This window comes from Platalea leucorodia (genome assembly GCF_965183815.1).
Source record: "Platalea leucorodia genome assembly, chromosome: 5".
NCBI classification, from domain to species: Eukaryota; Metazoa; Chordata; class Aves; order Pelecaniformes; family Threskiornithidae; genus Platalea; species Platalea leucorodia.
Genome location: NC_138827.1, coordinates 16491935 through 16513664, shown reverse-complemented (window position 1 = coordinate 16513664; position 21730 = coordinate 16491935). Strand labels below are relative to the sequence as shown.

The 21730-nt window shown below is 47.2% G+C and overlaps 1 protein-coding gene across 1 annotated transcript in view; it reads left to right on the top strand.

Moving 5' to 3' along the window:
• CACNA1H (calcium voltage-gated channel subunit alpha1 H) overlaps positions 1-21730 on the top strand; it is a 256762-nt gene that overhangs the window by 81774 nt on the left and 153258 nt on the right. The window lies entirely within an intron of this gene.

Genomic DNA, 21730 nt, shown 5'->3' with positions numbered 1-21730 from the left:
GTCCCCCAGCATCCACTGGAGCACGTGGGACACGGGACATTGCCAGTGCCTCCATCTCCTGGGGACTGGGAGTCACTTGCAAGAGCAGACGTTAAAGCAGCTAGAAATGTTTTCTCCAACTGGGAAGCAAAACCTCATTTGTGCCATCATAGCAAGGTCGCCAACCATTAATGAAGGCAATCTTTGTCGCTGTTGTCTGGTTTCTATGTTGTTTTGTTTCCCTGGTTCTCCAAAGGGGCTGGTGAGCAGCAACCACAGCAGCAGAAGTGCAGATGACCTGTTTGTTCAGAGTGTGTTGCCTGGGGCTGCTGCTACCTCCTCCAAGGGGAGAAATGGGTTTGGGGAAGCAAGATGAAGATGGGGATGGGATGCGCGGGGCTGGGACGGTGCCGCTCTTTGCATTAGCATCGCAGCTCAGCAGCTTGGCAGAGGTGCAAGTTGGCCCCGTGCATGGGGTGCAAAGGGCACCCCGGCACCAGGGTGCAGGCAGAGAGCTGCCCCAGCTCTGCCACACTCCAGCCCCAGGGTCTGCCTCGTGGCTTCCCGCATGCACCACAGTATTTCAATACCAGCATGGAAATCCATTATTAACAGGCAAAACCAGAGACAAATATCAGCCCAGGCTCTGGGAGGCTGGGAGCTAAGAGAAAGCCCAAACTCTGCCCTCGTTTTCCATAAACTGTCCCTGTCCCTCTGCTGCTCCCCAGTGTTTTGAAGCAAAGCCTTGGGCTAGATGACGGACACAAGAGCATTTTCCTCGGCAGTATTTCCTGCATTTATCTGCTGCTGCTCTGCCTCCCACATTGCTGTCTCATGAATGCTTCAATTTCCTACTGCGTGGGCGCACGGCGTTCGGGGCTCTCAGAGCCAAAGCCCCCAGGAATACCAGGGGGGTTTAGTGGCTGACATGGGATGTCGGGGCGGAAGGGAGCCAGGGTGGGTCAAACATGGAGGCTGCATTGCTGCCGGACACACAGATGCTGTCCCAGTGCTGCCGCATGGCCGGGCAAGTCCTCCTACTCCTCCTGCGCCATTGGAGACCCCTGTAAAATCCCAAGTGGGAGAGCAGTAAATCCCAGGTGGTGCAGGGCTGCATGCTTCACCAGGGTGGTGGGGTGTCCTCTCTGCCACCCCAAATGTGGACCAACAGGCGAGACAGTGCATCACGCAACGGAGAGCCTTGCTCCAGCACCCGGCACTGCTGCTGACTGAATCAGAGCCAAAGCTGCTCTGGTGGGTCCCCCTCTTGCTCCCCCCCCCCCAAAGACACACATCAGCCAGCATCAGGTGTTGGGGTGCTGGCGGTGGGGAGCTGAGGCGTGCACCCTCAGCTGCCTGCACGCTGCCGCTTCCTGGCGATAACGAACTTTATGGCTCACAAATGCAATTTCCCATCTTTGCAGCTCCATCTGCATCGCTTATTGATGGAGCAGAGATGAGCTAGCTGGGCACCACCATTGTTTACTTTATTGAAAAGCTTCTGTGTGTCTCTGTTGCTATAGTATGGCAGGATTATGGTTTCAGAAAGCACTTAGCTTATGATTTGCCCAGCCCGACAGATTTTAGCCTAAAATGCTTAACATCCCACACGTGCTTAAGTGCTTGGCTGAACCCACAGGAGTGTGCAAGCACCGAAATGTTTTAGGTAGAAATCATGACAAACACCAAGCTGATCTCTGAATTCTTGCTGTTGCTGAATATCGGTGAGAGCAAATGTCATTCTGAATGGCTGAGCCTGTGCTGATGTGTGGTTAGAGGTCCATTGGAAGAGGTGGAGAGGGGTTTATCAACTGTACATGCTCTGTCAGGCAGCAGAGGCAGAAGAGATGGGGGCTGTGGGACTCCCCTGTGAACCCATGTTAAAACAAGCAGCCCCGGAGCTCGGTGGTGGCAGTGATGATCTGCTTGGCGACCGCAGGCACGCACACATCTGTCGGCCAGAGCTCTTGGCTCTTCACAGGGTTTCTCATTTCTTTGGTGTGAAAGCAGATTTTGAAACTCAGAGGACTCCTCGTGAGCAGAGGGGTGACCGGCATCTCTGAACAACAAATGCTAGAGAGCTTTTCTGAAGTGCAAGCTGTAAGCTTTGTAGTTTACACCCTATCCGCCCATCTCCCCATGGGCAAGGGGGGACAAATTTAGAGCAGCACCACGCAACACTCCTGCCAGAGCAACAGCCATGCGAGGCGTAGGCAGATAAAGCATTAGACCCAAAGCATTAGACTCCTTGCAAGGAGCAGGGAGTTGGACTCCTTAATAGGACAAGGGGTAATAGTTTTAAACTAAAAGAGGGTAGATTCAGACTAGATATAAGGAAGAAATTTTTTATGATGAGGGTGGTGAAACACTGGCACAGGTTGCCCAGAGGGGTGGTAGATGCGCCATCCCTGGAAACATTCAAGGTCAGGTTGGATGGGGCTCTGAGCAACCTGGTCTAATTGAAGATGTCCCTGCTCATTGCAGGGGGGTTGGACTAGATGACCTTTAAAGGTCTCTTCCAACCCTAACCATTCTATGATTCTATGATCCTTATGGGTCCCTTCCAACTTGAGATACTCTATGATTCTATGTTTTACAAGAAGGAATTTAATACCTTCTCCTTTTATACTGAAGAATTAAAAAATTCTCCCTCTGTGGGTTCCCATTGTTTAGCAGCATCCAGAGGAGCAGGTCTTGCCTTCAGCATCGTGCTGCGATGCTGTGGTCATTGGGGTGAGCCTTCGGGGAAGAGCCTGATGCCACTGCCTGGCTGCAGTGAGAACCAGAGCGGTTCAGTCCTACCCATCATGTAAATGACTGGGGACTCTGAGGGCTGGATTAAATTGTGATGGAGTTGAGCTTTCTCCAAACCTCAGCTTTAGGCTTATATCCCAGCCATATGGCCAAGGACACCGCTAACTTCTCTCCAGCCTCCCTGCAGAAGGCATCTTGCAATGCTTCGCGTGTGTCGCCATAGGGCTTTCAGCATCGTTACGCTCGTTGCCGATAAGAGGAATATATAATATTGATGTAGATCATCTGGCAGTCTTAAAGTGCTTTTAAATTGATGATCTGAGCATCAGAACAAGTGTTGGTTGTAAAATCAAACCGCTGCCGTTCTGCGGTATTGCAGGCACAGGCTGAGCCAATATTTTGAAGTAAAAGGCAATTTCGGGGACTGCAGGACGAGCAAGAGTTTTTTCATCAAACTCTTTTGAATAAAATTGGTTTGTTTGCTCTCAATTAATATATATGCTTTTACAAAATGTGTCAATTAAAAAAAAATCCTGAAGGGGATTAATGAAATAAACACTTTTTCTTGTCTGAATTTGGGTTCGTTGGGTATTTCAGAGCTTTCCTTTAAGAATTCGAAGCTTTTTGTTGGGAATTTTCTGCAGAGGGTTTTTTCTATGTGTTTTCTTCGTGCCGTTTCGTAGCACGCCGGAAGTGGCAGAGCCCAGAGTCCGGCTGTTATATTATTGCACAAAGATGAGACATTGCTCCATAATGTTTCAGTCTGTCCCTGGTAGCATCTGCGCATAATGACTTTAAAAAAGTAAATAAAAAGAAATGCTTCAGTTAATGCATCAGCCGCACATGTCAGTACTGAATAGTTCCATACTGCTAGTAGTACTGACCAGGGAACTACAGAAACCTCGTCAAAATAACCTACAAAACCACAAGGAAAAAAGAATTTCTAACTTCTTGTCTTTTCTTTTACTCCACCGTGTTTTATTCAGAAATGCTCTGGTGGTGTTAATTTGGGGTGCTAGTAGTATTTCTGTTGGGGTGGGAAGGGCATATGCCTGCACTGCAATGTGCTGAGCAGCTCGCTGAGCAATTTCGTCCTGGAGAAATGCTCAGTACGGTGTTTCCCCATATGCCTGTTTGGAGCAGGGCATGGGAAAGGAGGCAAGCAAGTGAAAATCCAAGCCTGACCAAAATTTTCAGTTTTGGTGGAGGAGGCAAGAGTTCAGGTTTGCAAACTCAGCCCGTAGCAAGAAAATAAGAAATTCCTAATTACTGATCTGGAAACGTATCACTAAAAGATGTGACACAATGACCCCAGCTTTGTGGCAAGGAAAATCTGTGATTTAAATTTTAATTCCAAAGGCACTGGGTAAAAACCAGGAAATCTGGAAATGTAGGAGGGCACGGGGAGGCCTGAGGAACACAGGGCACAAAATGTCTTCAGGAAGATTAAAACCAATATTGCTGCTTTAGCTTTCAGATGATTCTGCAAGAGAATTGTTATGAAAATATGGAGCTAATATTTCTATTATCCTTTAATATTAAATGCAAACAAAAGCCTATTATGTTTTTGTATCTGAAATAACTTTTGTATATGTGCTGTGAAGTATGGTGCAAGTGGGATCCTGTTGCAAATTCGTCATCTCTTGAGGTGGCTTTGTTAGAACTGGAGAAGTTTTCTCTGTCGGGCTTGCTCACCCAAGTAAGGGACAGGACCAGTGACGTGAGGACAGGCTGGGTGTCACCTGTAGTGGCCTGGGAACATCGGGTGCATGGCTGGCCCCAGCCTTGCCCCGGCAATGCCCCAGGTTTTTTGTGAAGTTACTGTTCTTGTCTGGGACATCACAGGCTGCTCCCAGCCCCACTCATGCAGGAGGGCTTTTTGTGGGACATTAAGTGTCCCGTTGTCCTCATCAGCCCACGCACAGGGGAAACGTCACATGACTTGTACATCTTTGTGCAGACAAGGGGAAAATTGTGGCTAGTCACAGGTCTGGCTTTCCAGGGGGTATTTCTGCAAAGTACAACTCAATAATTAGGAATATAAGCTCAGCTGCATCAAGCATGAGCAGAGGGAGACAGCAAATATGGCTTTGTCCTTTGCTCTGCCTTGCAACAGCAAGAAAACCTCCCTGTGGGTTGTCTTTGGCTCCTTCTCAGCATCTCCCTGTAGCATGGACATCCCCCATCTCGTTAAACTGGCCAGGAGCTCAGCTTTCCCAAAGCTGCAAGAGGTGGCTGAAGGAGGCCCCTCAGCTTTCCCTGCACACATGGTCATGGCAGGACACATCCCTCCAGTGCCTGAGAGCCCACTCGGGTTTCTGGAGCAACTCTCTGAGCTTCGAAGTGTGGCATGGAGGCACCCGGGCCACCTGCGTGTAGCAGAAGAGCCAGCTCCTGGCGCCAGGCACAAAACCATATGGAAGAAGAAGCGTTTATCTCCCACGCTTCTCCCCAAGAGGGCCTTCTGAGAGATGACATTTTTTCTTTAACCCCCTGATTTTTTTCCAGGGTCTGAATTAACATGTGAAGCCCACAAATGAGGATGCTTTTTTTTTTTTCCTCCCTTCTTTTTCTTTTTTTTTTTTTCCTTTCACTAAAGGCTCCAGCGTGGGGATGTGATTCTAGGAATGGGCTGCTCTGAGTATTTTAGTCATCTGAGTATCCAGAAAAAGCCAACCTAACGGCATCTCTGTGTGGGGTAGGCTCACTCAAGACAGGCCTCATTAAGTGGATCTCTAGGAAAAGACGAGAGCTGAGGGGAGATAATTCCGACACTTCATCCCAGCCTCACAGGCGTGGGTTGCAAGCACGTACGTCATCTCCAGCAAGGCTTGGCTTCCTAAATCCCCTGGCAGTTTGAAAATGTCACCCTTCATCTTAACCCTATTCATCAAGTTTCACTTTACAAGGGAATGGCCCCAAAAGGGACAAAGGGTGCCATATTACAAGACTTCCCAGGGTGTAGTATTGTATGGAGAACGAATGTCCCTGGAAGTATATAAACTTCTGCTGCTTTATCCCTTGCCTGCTAAGTCCCTAAGCTTGTTAAATCCAAAGGTTAGTTGCAATGGTTTAATGTCTTAAGCATTGACCCAAATTACCTGCTATCTGTCCTATAAGTGATTAGAAATGCTGCGGCTTGGGGAGAGATCATCTCCTCCACAAGCCTTCCCATGGCCCGACAGTTCTGCATTTGGAAGTTTTATTGGTTTAGAGTGCATTTGATAGCAACAATTTGACTTCTACTTATTGTAATGCTTTTTCTGTAAGCAGATTGGTTTCGTTTGAGTTTGTTTTTAAAAGCCTTATTCATCTTTAATCCAGAATAATACTATCTCCATGGCTTTTAACATGATTAAATAAGGACTGCCTATGACGACACTGGGCAATTCAGTTTCCCAAAGTATATTGGATTTAGCACCGAGTGAGGCTGCTGGGCCATAAAAGGAAGAATTTTGGTGGGCTGGTTCGGGCAGTCCTTAGTTCAACCCCCATGTTCTCCCTGAAGGTCACTGTAGTACAAGCGCTCCATAATTAAAGGGTGGAGAAGGAGAGCCTTTTTCAATCTGTTTTAGCCCCATCTCTGGATCTATTACGCTAAGCTGCACCGTATTCCCTGCCCATGTTGCAGGAGCTCTTAATGTCACAGGATTTCCTTGCTTAAAAGCTCGTTGGTGACCAGTGATGGGAGGAGTGGGGTGACCTGTGCATTGCCATGGCCGTGGACTTGTCCACCATTAAGTAACCATTCTGCAAAGCTCTTGAGATCACACAGCCAGCACCATCGCATCTCCCATCCTCCTTTCATCACCCTCATGCACATGCTCTGCTCTGGAAGGGAGATGCTGAAGCACCCAGGCAGGAGCCAGGAGTGATTAGTTCCCTGTGTGATCTTGTGCCAGTCACTCAGCCTCATTATGTCCTGCTTCCTTTGTGCTTAACCAGCGGATCATCTCTGGCAAAGTAACATGCTATAGGATAAACCCATTGGCAGCTCTGAGGTGCTCGATGGTGCTGTGCTGCAGGGGTGCACCAGCAGCTGAGCCCACGGCATGGATGGGTGAAGAATCCACTGAGCATGGCAGAAACCTGTAAATACAGCAGAGAAAAGAAGTTACTAGGGAAAATAAAGTGCCTGCTTATTATTATTGCCACTCCTCATAACAGCAGAGTGCTGTAAAAGTTGCAATTCACAGACAAGGGAAAGCCACGGGCCAAAATCCTCCACTGCTGGAGAGTAATCTAGGGATTGGGCTTATTATGTCTGCTTGCATAAACTCGCACGTCTCTCTTGATATACTCTTAAAGCTCTTCAAATCCAAATTCCTCATGTATCTGTAAAAATGTGCAATTATTCGTGTCTTTTTTTCCCCAATCCTGCCAATCCCTAAAAAAGATGGTGCTTGTCTTCAGCTCTGAGGGATCGGGCGAGGGTGCATGTGTCTTCCAGGCTTGGGAGCAGGACTCTCAACCTGCATCCTCAAAGCTCACTGTCAGTTTGGAAAGGGAGACACGACTCCCATCAAACCGTGTCTCATTGCCATGTCTGCCACCAGGTCACGAAACCAAAGTGGAATATTGTGGCATGTCCTCAGCTTCCTATTTTCCTGTCTCCCTGGAAGATGGTTCGTAATTATGGGACAGTTTCTCTATGTCCACGGTGTCATTAGTAGCTGTCAGAGATAATGGAAGGTGATGCTGGTGGGATGAAAGCAAAGCCACTTCTTCTGCTTCTCTGAGTGTAGTTGCCCTTTAGGTAAATGATAGTCACTTCCACAGCAATTAGTGCTTTCTGAAGTGTGTTTGATTAAATTAGATATCCCTCTGCCAAAAGTAGGAATAATTAATCTATCAGTGACTTGAGTCCTGGCAACTTTGTCGCTTTGCTGTCAACTTTCAAAGACATCTCCAAGTAGCTGGGGAAGGGAGAAATTATTTTCAAGTCCTTATTTCTATGAATTCTGAGGCTACCCATTGGGGCCTTTTCTCTTAAACATATGTTTAATTTCTGAAGCCTTGACTTAGCATGCAGTCAGGTGGATGGCACATAAAGCACTGGAGTGAGGCATATGTCTTGTATTTTGTTGAATCAAGACCACATCTTGTGGGTGATAGGTCTGGACACTAGATTCTCTTTTCTTAGCAGAAACAGAGGTGCTGCAGGGAAGCATGAAAAGCAAGTCTTCCCGGGGAGCAAAGTACAGGACAGGTTCATCTCCTGGTGTTTCTGAGCGAGGAAACGCCAGCAGCTGCCAACGGTGAGAGGATGCTGGCCGCAGTCCAGTGGCTTGTTTCAGAGCTTTGTCACTGCTGTGGCTGCAGAAGCCGCTCCTGGCACCGAAATGGTGCGATGGGCTGCTGGGACCCTGCCGGCAGGGCAGCCTCTGTGGCCTTGGCCAAGGCTACGTGGAGGTGGCCACCATGCATGCCAACCTCCGCGTGTTCCAGGGATGTGCCAGCTCACGTCAGCGCTGCTTTGCATGCCTCTGTGCCAGGCTCCATTAGCAGACATGGCTTTACTGTCCTCCCTTCCTAGCAGGAATTTTGCCGGCAAGGTCAGCTTATGGCACACTGCTCTGCTGACAACGAGGGAAGTAGGCATGAAGTATAATTAAATTGAAAGCATATTTAAACTGTTTTCTGAGCACTACTTATGAAGGAGCACAGATATTCAGAGCATATTAAACTGTCAAATTTAATAAATCTTAAGCAGCATGGCTGTGGGCCAACACCAATGGATATTTTTTGCAGCACCATTTAATTAAGAGTGAGTATTGTTCTTTAAGCTTATTCATTGTTCATCTGAAACAGAGTGCACAGTAAGAGCAGTGGAAATGAGTTGGTTCAATAAATTAGACCTGGCTGCCACTTTTTTGTTCAGTAGCATTGTATCTTAACCCAGAAAAAGGAAACACTATGGAAAAGATAAGGGCGTTACAGGGAGAAAATAGCTACAGTGATGCGATGAAGGAACCGGTGCTGGCTGCTTGCTCCATCCAAAAGCAGTCTGATCACAAGGGATGCGTTTAATGCATCCATTGAGATGAGTTAAAATGGCAACAGGTCAGGGCTGGAGCAGGTCTTAAAATTGGTCATTGCTTTTATCCCTATGACACAGGCGGCTGGTCGCGTGCTCTGCCGCTCCTCTAGCCAGGAGAACTGTGCTGAGCAGGAATGCAGCTATTATAACTTAAGTATTATCTTGATGAAGATAGCTTTTCTTTTTTCTTTTCTTCCATTACAGTCTTGTTCCTCTACAGCCTTTGGAAGCAGGTTGAGCAGACCAGGTCATGAGAAGCCACCCTCTACAGAAACTGCTCAAATGTGGTCTCTGGCATTAAAAATGATGGCACGGTCATGGGAGCTGTTGAAAAAGAAAATGATAAGAGGGGCAAAGGACCCTTCCTTTCTCCCCAGGGTCATGCATGTTGTGAAATCGTCTCCAGACCTTCTGAGCAGCTTTGCAAGAGTGGGATGCTTTGCACGAAGGCATTTGCATGATTGCATGTGTGCACCCGTCCATATGGGGTGAATAGCTTTTTCCCACGTCTTAACTTTCTGAATCAAGTGATGGCCAAAGGGCCTTGTTTCTGTTGCAATTTTCTGAGCAGAGACTGCAACCAAAAATACCAACAATTTTAGAGAGAAAAGAAAAAGAAGGTGATGGAGAGGATGGAGGTGCTCTGGGCCATGCAGAAGTTTTCTGCCTTGTGTTGCTGCTTCGTCCAGCTCTGGGCTGGGGTCAACTGCCCCCGGTTTGGCAGCGCTAGGCTGGGTTAAGAAATTGCTGGCAAAGAGGATGTGTTTTGTATATCTCAAAATTTCACAGATACTGATAAAGTCTGGGGAAACCAGTTACTGTTCTATGGATGTGACAGGAGAGCTAGAAAACTCACTCCACAGAAATGTGTGAAAATTATCCCAATTTTTTATGATTGCTTCAGGACTTCTCTTCCAACCACCCTCAAATGCAGAGTTGGAAAGGGTTGCTGGGTGATACAAAGTCTATTCTGTGAAAACTCAGGTCCAAGGCTTGAAACTGCTGCCCTGCTTTGCAGAAACTTCTTGAGCACACCTCCTTGCACATACTCCTTCACCTTCTATATTATTTTTTTTATTGCTTTTACTCAGTTAAAAATTCCCATTAAACAAGGCGAAACATCACCCAGCGATGGGTGAGGGGCAGAGCAAGTGTGTAATGGTGTAACCCTGGGTACCAGCCCTGCCTCTGGTACTCAGCAGCTCCTGGGCTGCTGGAGCCAGATCTGTCCTTGTGCATCTCATAAACCTCTGCGGATTTTTCTCTTCCATCAGTATTGCTGGTCCCGTTTGCCCGTGGTAATGGATTTTGGTAAAGCAGTTAAGTCATATCAGCAACATGAGCATTTCGGTGCATACAGCAAGCTCAAATCTCGTTGAGTCCCAGCAAAGTCTTTTACTGGGTTGGGGTGAGGAGCAGAGGGGAGGGATACCTGACAAGGGCACAGCATGGGAGATGCAAAAACTCCGTCACTGGGCTTGCCATTTTGTGGCTTCATTTGGAAGTTAATGAGTTGTCTGCTGAAGTTACATTTGTATGTACTGATCTATTTGGCCCCAACCAGTACACCTGGTTGGCCCTAAGTGATTGCGATGTGGTTGCAGAAACTAGGTGTTTCTTTTTTTAAAAGTTGATTAGATTTAAAGATGCATATGGTGATTATTTTTTATATATGGGCTTATAGCAAAACAAGGGGCTGTGTGCTGTAAGACCCAGCATGAGTGATGGGGGGCTTGAGCTCTGCAGTGATTCTGCACCTGATGAAGTTAGTTTGAGAAATGCATACAGCTAACGATACACCATGGTGACAGTTGTCTAACAGTGCCACAATCCACTGATCCTCTTCCAAAATGACAGGCAGGCAGGTTGCTCGGTAAAGCTTTGAGTCCTACCTGAAAGCCACGGGACCTCGGGTCAGCCCGAAGGGGCAAGACATGGGGCGAAGGTCCCTGGGCAGCCACTGCCTTTGCAAGGGGTTGGGAATACGGGGCGAGCTGTGGCTGCGGGAGAGCTCTGACCCTCCTGCAAGCCTAACATGTAAATTTACTCTGATTTTGCTGGAACTGCTTGAAGATTTTAATGAATTTTGAAGCCCTGCAGTTTGAGGAACCTGGCACAGAAAATCCATCCATGTAATTAAACATCACGACCGGAGCAGGCACAGTGCTGATAAGCAGCTGAGGCCAAGGACTGCGGTCACAGCCCTGGTTCCTACGGCTAATGCCAAACCTTGCTCTCTGGCCCCTTGCTGAGCATGCATCCGTGCGTGGAGCGAGAGCCGGGCAGGGAGGCGGCGGCTCAGTCGGGGCAGAGCAGGAGCGTTCCTTAATTTTTCTAACGCACTTTGAGCTCTAGTAAGCTGAAGACTGAAGCCCAAAACTCCTATAAATGGCATTTGAACTGTGCTCTACAAGGCTGCTGATAGCAGATTTCAGGAGACAAGGATGGCTTTTGCTATTTAGGTCTGTCAGTGAGGCTCTTTACTACCCATTTGCATTCTTCAGAGGTACCTAAAAATTAGAGTGATTGTTGTAACACTCCAGATGTTGCTCTTCGGGAAAAAAAAAAGTGAAGTCAGAATAATTTACTAAGGAACTTCAAATGCAAACGAGGGAAGCTTTCCCAAGATCAGGCAAAATAAAACATTAAAATTCACACCCACCGCTTCTGTCACACTTTCTTAGGCTCTGACAACGAGGAGGCCAACATTTGGCAATTCCTCATTTGGAGCTGTCAGTCTGTAACCTTCAATTTAGATAAAATGCCAGAGAAATCAAAGTCCCCTTCTCCGTGTCTCCTTCTCTCCTTCTCCCCACTTGGGTCCATAACGAAAGCCCAACTGCTCCTGCCCATTTTTCCTTCCCAAATCTTAGGACTGATGAGACCAACAGTGTTGCTGTTTCCCCTCCTGGGTGTTGCATTGAGACCCTCATCCCACAATTACAAAGAAATCCAAAACAGTGAGTGCCAGGCTGTAATAATCTTTGCAAATTCAGAGCTGAGATACCCTTCTGCAGAGTCGGAGCATGGTGCATACCCTCCTGCCTGTGGGGCTTCAGCTCCCCCTTGCTTCACGTTGTCTTTTTGCAAACTTTTTTGCAAACTTATTTGCAAAAGCTCGTTGTGCCCTTGTAGTTTGTAACCAGATCAGGGGGACGCTGCAGAAGAGATGCTAAACTTGGTGCAAAGCTACAAACCATGTTTGAGGGGTTTTCTCAGTGGAAGTACTTTCCACCTATATGAAAATTGGCTGCTTTTAATGACATATAGGGAATAGCAAGAACACAGGATCACTCCTTGGATGCCCACCTAAGCTGTGCTCAGCAGATCAGGGAACAAAGACCCTTTGCTGGATCTGACTCTGTCTTTATCTATGCGGGTGTTAATTTTTACAGGCGAGCAGCTGAGCCTTAATAGAGTTGGTGATGCACTATGGGGGGGGGGCCACACACCAAAAAGGAAAGACAAAATTGTCGCTTAAAGATGACAAGTGATTAGGTAGTGATGGGTAGATTGTCAGAAGCAATTAAGCAGAAGATTGACGGTGCAAGCGCGCAGGGATGTGGGGTGTTGCGTGCGGTGGGACGCGGGGCACGGTGCAGGCAGGGGAAGACGACGCATTGATAAAACCAAATGAGGTGACGGGGGAAATCCTCCTCTTGCAGTTAGTCACTTTTAATTGCCAAGACGTTTCCAGAATTACGTGTTCTATTGCCAATAACCTCCCCAGAAGTTTGCAAAACGCTATTTTAAAGCACGTTCTCCACCCCCAGCCTCCCAGCCCAGCTTTTGGAGAAGACCTTGAAACGGAGCATAGCATATGCTTCCCTCGTTACACTGCGGACGGGGTGTATTTCTGGCACCATTCAATGTCAAAACACTCCTAGTATTTTTAGTAAAATTGCTCAGTAGGCACGAGCTTCTTGCAAACCAAGGAAAAACAGAGCTCCCTTGCAAATATTCTTGGGATTCCTTGAAAGGGTACCAGGTTCTTGCTTTCCTCTCACTGCGATGGCACAATCCCACTTTAATTCAAGAAATGATTAGGGTAGAAATGCACAGAGAGGAGCAGATGGGATTGCATTACCCAGGCCCACGGGCTTGCAGGGTTTATACACATTTTTCTTTGTGCACCATTCGTGAGGCACCCAGCACCGCAGACAAGGGGCTTTGAGGGGTTTCTTTGAGTTTTCCTGCAACCAATCAGATCTTAAAGGCAAAGATTTTCCATGTCTTAGGAGGAAGGAGTCTGGAGGCCTTTGCAATGACTCTGAACTGGAATGCAAATATTTTTCAGTTCAACCTCTGTCTCCAGCTGGAGAGACAGAGCAAACAAACAAGCAAACAGATTAAAGCAATGCTAAGGGCAGATAAGAGCTGCAGAGAGGGAGAGACCAAAGTCATTCCCTTCTGATGACGATGCTGATAAAACATCTGAAGGAGGACAACGTGACGACTCGGTGGGATCAGCTTCAGTGAGCTGCAGCCACTGTGCGTACTGCTCGTTTCGCAGGCTGCTTTTCCCTGTGGTTCAGCCAGATCTGCTGTCTTTCGGTGCAGGGGGGGATTATCTTGCTGATTAGTTTTTAAATGAAAGGTGTATGCTGGTTTTTTGAACCAGTAATGTGGTGCCCAAGGAGATCTGAGCGTGTAGCCCATGTTTTCTGGAGCCTGGAAAGAGGGAGACGGACTTTGAATTGCTGATCTAGCTCAGGCACAGCAGACGCCTAATCCACACCGAGTGTCTTATAGTGCTTTAGTCTGAGTCTGTTCTTACTGTTTCGAGCTATTTCTTCAAATCAGAGGAAAACAACAAAAAAACATTCTTCCCTGGCCACCCCCGTGCCCCAAAACAACCACATCTGCTTGGGCACGTACTTTCTGCAGCTTCAAAATGTTCATCTCCACTGTGGCCTTCATCTCAAATTGAATATGCTGAGTTCGGTTGGTGGGGAAAACCTCAGATTTTTCCCTTAGTTTTAGTCCTTCAAGGGACTGTTTAGTCATGATTCAAAGTGGACTTGTATTTCTGTGGTTTGTGAAAGATGCAACTTTGTCATTGCAAAACAACTGTATGGAGAATGTGAAAACAGAATAAATCATGAGATGGATAAAGGAAGGGGTGGGATGCTTTTATCTATTTACTTAGATGTTGTCCCTAAGTATTAACATTTTATGCCACTCACATTCACTTTTACATCTGCGAGACAAGGAAGTTGCATTGAAGGGGATGAGATGAGATAATGCAGTGGAACATAGTTAATTATTAATAGAAATATTAGAATTTATGGTGGCTGTGGAGGGCTCTGTCCCACGTGTTTATCTCAGCAGTGTTTTATGCTTCGAACCTGCAAACTGCAGGGTGCAAAACTCAAGTTTTGCTGTGCACGGCTCCGCATTTAGTCTCGTGCTAAATGCATGTTGGCAAATTGAACTTGAAGCTTTTAATGAGAGCGACAGAGAACTTGAGTTGGTCACTGAGGTTTCAGGCACGTGTATGCAGGGCAACGGATTCCTGGGCAAAAGCTCCCAAGCCAAGATTTGTCTTCCCTCATGCAGCCACATCTTCTTAGCAGCCCCTTACCAGGGTTTCTGGATTGATGACTTTCCTGATGGAAACCAGCACTGTCCTGGTGAGGATAATGGGGCAACATGACCTTCAGGGCCAGGACCATAGCTCTTGTGAGATCCAGGATTTGAGGCGTTTGTCCTTCTTCTGTCCTCTTTGCAGTCTCTAGGGTTTCAAGAAGCATAGGCACATATTTAGGTTTAATTGACAATGGGTATCTCCTAAGCTCCCCTGAACAAGCCATCACTGTGTCCTTATAAAAGATGGAAAAGCAAGATATATTGTTACCGCTGAGCTCCTGGAGCCTTCAGTAAATTTATCTCCAAACTGCTCTAGCGAGGCATGGGAGATGAGAAAAGGATACATATGCACATGCCCTTGCTGTCACTGCCACGCTGTAAATGCAATTTCATCAAATCCTAATTTCATTCATTTTCTGACACTTTGATTGAGCTGTACGCCAGTACTGTCCAGGGCTGCCACATTAGCGTGGGTTAATATAGACTTGGAGGCAGTTCTGTGTTTGCCGCTCCCCAGGATTGATGGGCTCTGCCGTGAATGGAGGTGAAACGGATGCTCCTCTATCAGCCTTCCCCAGGCATCGCTTTCCAGCCTCCCACTGTGTTGTGTTTCAGAAAGCTGGTAAATCTGATTCACGCTTACGCCAGCTTGCTGGCATTGCACAGGGGCAAACACGTGGCTCTCAGTCAGCAGGGTCGGGTTGTGTGCTTGGATGGAAACCCCCAAATGTGAATGTTTGTCAAAGCCATCCATCCGTGAGTCTACAAAGCTGGGCTGGAAACATGGGGGCCAGGAGGTGCCATTCTGCAAACCTTTGCTCTTCACTTGGTTCATGACTTAACCTCAATCAGATTATATAAATACAGAAAATTAAGTGCACATAGGATTTCTGGGTCTAGGTTTTTGTTTGATTTTAATATCAGAGTCTTTTGATGCCTTCAGGCATCCCCAGCCCTCAGACTTGACACCACCTTTTAGCAAAGTGCCTGCAGTGCAAGTTGGACATAATGTGCAAAAGCAGCTTCTTTTGTCCGGGTAAATTGGGACTGTCCATCACAGCCACCCCTCAGCCCGTCTGGTCACCCAGGCAAGAAAAGCAGGGACATTTCCAGCACATGCTGACAGTCGGGAGACTCCCACCCAGGGAGCCAATTCTTGACTGCAGAAAAGCTCTGGCAGGAAATTTCTTTTACTGCATCCTCCCATTTTGGGCCGTACAAATATCAGATCAGTCTGCTGATGCTCGATACTTTCCTAACCAATTACCAGAGTGCTAATTGGTGAAGGCAGCACTGCTGCTGAAACTAAAAGCTCTCTGATGCTGGGCATTATCGGCAGTGCCTCCTGCGCAGATCGGTGCCACCCCAGTGTGCCATTAAAGCCCTGGCTCAAACATGCTCTTTGCTGCTACCCTGTTTGCTGGAACAACTGTCTCGGGGAGACCTATTTCTGAGGCAATAACACTAGACTTTTAGTTCCCAGATGAAGCAGGGCAAGTTTTGTGCTGTAATACTTGATAGAGCATTTTTTAAGTCCCAGAGGGACCATATGATGCTTCAGTGCTGTGCAGGTCCTGTGCTGGGCTTCGACCGATTGCTGGTTAATGATTTCGCCATTAACATCTGGCTTTTTTATGACCTTTCCTTGTCTGTAAGTCCCAGTCGGCCGCGCTCGCTGATGCTGGTGTCTCCATGCACACAGAGGACTGGCTTACTTATTCCTAAACAGCAAATGACAGCAGAGATCAAGAGCTGCTCTTCTCAGCTGTAAAAGGTGTTTCCGTAATTTTAATGCCTTTTCCTTCCCTGGATTGATTTCCCCGTGTAGAAACCCTTCCTGCAAAGAAAAGCAAACGGCAACAGAAACGGTTGGGGCTCTCTAGAAGTGATGAGGCTGCGTTCTCCATCAGGTGGGCTCAGCGATCAGGGCCAAATTACAGGTGCTGCTTCAGTTCTTTTCATTTGGGGAACGAAAGGTATCATCAAAATGCAATTTGGCATCCGGGCTCAGACACGGTCCGCTCCTCCCTGCAAGGCAAAATTCCCTCTTCAGAGAAATGTCGGAGGGAAAGTAGTTTTGCAACATGAAAGCGGCTCTGATGAGCCACCTGCCCTGCGTTTCCCTTTGCTTTGCTGAACCCTCTCTCCGTCTCTCAGTGAAAATTACTTGGAGCCAATTGCTACAGTCTGCAGGTATTTATCGTTTCTATTTCACATCGAAGGCAGCCATCAGCATTTCAGCCAGCTCCTCTTCTCTTTCTTACAAATTGTTTGTTTGTTTTCAGAGGAGCTTGCAATAGAGACTCATAAAAACTAGCGTTACAAAATAGCTAGAAATTTGGCTTGATCCTCTCTCGCCTCGGCCAAATGAAGGTGCTGCTATTCTCCCGATAATTTAATTGAAAATGACCCGAGTGCTGGGGCTTTCCTGGGTGACCCTGGCATGGATGCGATGCCTGTGCTCTGCCTCACCCTCCCTTCGCTCTGGCCCCATCTCCTCAGAGGAGCTGCAAAAATTGGTGTTGTCCTCTTGAAACACCCAGCGAACAGTTACAGAGGCAGCCTGGAGATTGGAGGGTCCTTGGAGACAAACGCCAGGAGCTTTTTTTTTTAAAAGCTCTAAACTGTTACAGGTATAATCTTACAGTTCTCTGCAATTTAAAAGGCTTTGCTCCCGAGTAGTGGTTGAGATAAACAGAAACCAGCCCGGTGCGGGATGCAGGTGGCCCCAAGGTTTGTCCCTTCTGTACGAGTGGACTTTGTAGACAAATTTTCCAGAGAGGGAAAAAGAGCCACAAATCAGCAGAATGAGACCCATGATGAAATGGTTTGGATTTGAAGGAAAATCCCCACCAAAGCATCTCACGATTCCCAGTCACCAACTGATGAAAATCTTTTTAATTTCATCTTCCTTTTTTGCAACCCAGATTTTGTTATTGTTACCAAAACAGCCATCTTCTGTGGAAACTTTTTTTGCCAAATAAGAAACCGGGAAAAGGAGAAAAGTTCAAGCGGGGAAATGTCAGTGGACTCTGCTGCTTGTTCTCACTGTGTTTGCAGATTGCTCTCAGCAAACAGGGACCACGGGATGCACCAGCCATTAATTTCAAGAATTGAAACCCAATTGTGATTTCCCAGAAGGAGATAAAAATCTCAAGGTAGGACCAGGTTCACCATGCACGCATGCCCAGCGGCACAGGCAGCACCTGTGGGCAGAGGCACCCGTTGCTCAGCTCAGTTGAGATGCGATGCAGCAGCAGCGTTTTGGATGTCCCTGAGAGACAGGCACAGCAGATCTTTTAAGTTAAATGAAGTGATTTCTTTCCTCAGGCTTGCTAAAAATAATAAAATGATCGAATAGAATGATTTATTGTCATCAGTAAAGCAAGGAGGGGATGAACGGAGGAGCTGTGTATGGCGACTGCCTGGGTGGCTCCTGGGAGCTCGGCTGGGGGGTACTTTGCACAGGGGCGAGCAGAGCCCCTGTTTGCACCCTAGTGTTTTTAGGCATATCCCAGATTTGCATTTGGGAAGAAGGCAAAGTCTGTTGCTCATGCAGGATTCATTCACAGGCTAGGGGCATTCATGGGAGTAAAATGCTTGAAAAGACCAGGGCTATCTGCAACCAGTATGTGCACTGAGAAGTGCCTTTGCTCATGTTTTGGTTTTAAGGTGACATGGGAGCCTGTTCTCCCCTGCTACGTCCAGGAGGCTCAGCGCCTGCCCTGGGAGGGCTGCAGATCCGTCGGGATGTGGGGATGGTTGGTGACTCTTTCCCTCTGCCCAAAACATGACCGTCATTGCCCGCTGTCCAAGCCGCAGGACTCGGATGTGCCAGGTTCCTTGTGCAGAAAAAAACCCAGAAACTTTGGAGTTTCACCTGCTAAAAACCTGCCTGGAAGCAAGTTTCTTGTGTGAGCAGTGGCTCAGCCTGGTGCTTGGCCTTCCCTGCACCACCTCTCCTTTCCCAGCACTTGAGTTGCCACAGGTTTCCCTCACTGCCCACATTTTAGTGTCTGTTGGGTTTTCTTGCTCCTGCATGACCTGGGGTCCTGTGGCATTGAGCACCCATGAACAGGAGCAGCTCCCCTTGCTCCCAGCTCCCCGTGGGGTGCAGCCTTGTCTAAGTGTTTGCAGGCTGAAGGTGTCAAACAAACTTAAATTAGTTCCTTAAAGCTGCACGTAGTTATGCTTAGCAGCATTACAAGCTCTGATATGTGTTTTTATTGCAGCTTATTAAAGCATCACTGGTTGAGAGTTTATTTTTGATGTATTTTATTGCATGATGATTTACAATAAGCTCTTAAAGAATGCGCTGTCATTGCTTCTAATAATCATTTAATACATATTCATAAAGCATTTCTAAATTGTACCTTCATTCAGTATATTTTATTGGAAGCGACACACTTCTGAGCTGCACGAGACCGACACAAGGTCTGATAAAGAGAAAGAATTTTTTGCTCATCTCACGGTGCAGTGCTGTAAACCTCCAGGTAACCTTTAACTTCTTCGGAGATGCAGTTCTTCAGGCAAAAAAAAAAAAAAAAAGAAAGAAGAAAAAAGCTGTGTTTAAGTGTCTCAGGGGTCCGGCAGCTTCAGCCGGTGCTTTGCATTGAAACCTGGCGCAGCTGATCTGTGGGGAGGGAAAACGCATTGGCTGGATTCCCCAAAGAGTTAAAATAACTTCAGGCAGAGTTAAAATAACTTGGGTTTGGTTTGTTTAAGTGTTTCTTGACTGTTGAGTGTGCAAGTGTTAGTGATGGCAATAGGATGACCAAGTATGGCACAAATGTTTCTGTCAGAAAACTAAATCTCTAATTACAGAGAGAATCCCCAAGACTTTATAACAGGAGAAACCCTTGGAGAAAGCCATTATAATACAGACAGGTTGCCTTGCTACCCAAGTGTCAGGAGAGGGGATCACACTGTGTTTGAAACCCTGATGTAACCCCAAACAAGGTTTTTCGTTGTAGCAGCACGTGGTCCTGGTGGTCATCATGGTTTGTTGTAATGGGATTTTATCGTATGTTTGGACAAATCCAGGGAGAAGAGATGGGCTAAATGACTTGGATGGTCTGGTCCCAGACTGATAAATTTAGGTGGGGACACGGGGGAAGGTCAGAACTTGTGGGGGTAAATCACTGAAGTTTAAGCAATGATGATATCTAGGCTTTCTTACTTTTTCTTATCAATCAAGCTCAAAGCACTTTGAAAAAAGAGATTGCTTGCTTCCTTCTGGTTGTAGAGATGGGGAAACTGAGACACAAAATTGCAAAGTGTTTTTCCCAAACACCACTCTAAAGCAGAGCCCCGCCAGCTGCGTCCTGTGCTGGCCCTGTGCCCGTCAACTCTAATTCTCCATACAGAGAAAAGCGGCAGTGCTGAGCGGAGGAAAATGCACTCCAGACAGAGTTACGTGGGTAGGTGCTCGGTCTGGTAAACACTAAGTTGGCAGAAATCAGGTTTCTTTATGAAATGAATGAAAAGACGAGGAGAAATTCACAGCAAAATAATCGGGGTTCAGTACTTTGCTCACCTCGACCAGAGATCCTGTGTTTTCTTCTTTGAATCTGATCATGGTGCTGTGTCAGGGTGCTTAACTAATGTGTGCTGGACAGATAGTTTCATTAGCTTTGTTTAATTTCAGTGTCTGATCTGAATGTGTGCAGCCATCGCCAGTCTCCAGATATAGGAGACTTTCTTTGCTTCAGGTATCCTGCTCTTCCTGATGTGGTAATAATGAGTAATGAAACCTTTAATTGGGTGCTGGGGAAAGATTTGTGCTTGGACCTCTTACTTCTCTCCATAGAGAGGGTTTTGTCCCTTTTGCTGGTGTTCATTTGCAGGGAAAGGGTGGATTGCCTTCGATTTGGGCCCAGGCTGGAAGGACCTCCCAGGGCGGCTGCAGGATTCAGCATCCCTCCCGCAGCCCCCAGCTCCTGGTGCCAGCTCAGACCTGGATCCTGGGAAGCTGCATTGGGCATTTTGTCCCAGCTTTGTCACCCTGCACGGAAACCCTCAGGGGCTGAGCAGCTGAGCTTCTTGCCTTTATCTGCAAAGAGCCGCCGGCTCCTTTCCTCGAGCAGGGAGCCCCAAGCGCAGCAGTTTGCTCCTTCCCACAATACACCAACACTTCCACTAGCGAGAGCGATGTGTGTTCACACATACAAAAGCAAAGCTAGTATGCAAATACTGCTGGCAGTTGTGTAGTATGGAGTCATTAACATTTAGGAAGCTGTGATTATGTAAGAAAACAAGAAAATAAATCAGCAGATACTTTGTCTTCCTGTTTAAATGTCCATCGTGGGATCCAGTGAAATGATTTCACTTAAAAGGAGCATCAGGTGCTGTTTTGAGCAGGGGCTGCTCTTGGATGGTTAATCACAAAGGCAGTAATTGACTGTCATACCGCGTTCTTTCTCATTTTTATTCTCATTATTCATCACCCGCAGAGAAAAAAAAAGAGACAACAGCCAGAAAGAATAAGAGCAAGTGCTGCTGTAGGGCTCCCCGGGAGCCAGCGTGGGTGTCACCTCCTCCACATGGCTTAGTGCCACTGAGGGGGACGCAGCCACCAGGGAGCCATGCGTCGGCAGCGTGGCTGCATGCGGGTGCACGGTGTCAGTGTGCCTCTCCATGATGGGCATTAGAGACTTTCCCCATCAATTCTTTGGTTAAATATTTTCCAACAGTTTGTTGGGCAATGAAGCACAATACTCAAATTTAAGTCTGTTGCAATCAATGAATTTTAGTCCACAAGGCAATGTTGTTTTTTTTTTCTTCTTGTATTTTTTTTTAAAGTCAAATATATTTCTCCACGTGCCTTAGAGCTAGAGCATCTTCTGAATTTTCAGCCTTGCCCTTTCCAAAGCAGATTGTACTGCTCTGCACCCCACTTCTGCTCCAGTCCCCGCCACCTGCACTGTGGCCCAGAGCTTTCCATTCCTCTGCCTTTACAAGCTCTTTCTCTCCCTTTTTTCCCCAAAACCCTTTTTCCCTTCCCCCGCCCGCTGGACGGACCGCCCCGTTGTCCTCATCCTGGCTGCCCTCCCGCAGGGACCAGCCCCAGCACGGTGCCCTGTGGTACCAGGCGACTGGCGGGGACTGAGCCGCTTTCTTAGAGATAATTTGAGGCAAGAAAGGCACAATTAGATGCACATTTCAGCCCTTCATGATGTTCAACTAATTGAGAGGGGAATTGAGAGTTATTTTTACTCAATGCAGAATCTGGAGACGGCAAAATATTTTTCTTTCTGGAAAAGTTGTTTGACTGTTCAGCACGGTCGAGTGAATTTCTCTGTCACCGCAGCCCTGCGACAGCCGCAGCAAAGCGCCGATTATCCAACACAGTCAGGAGAAGAACAATAC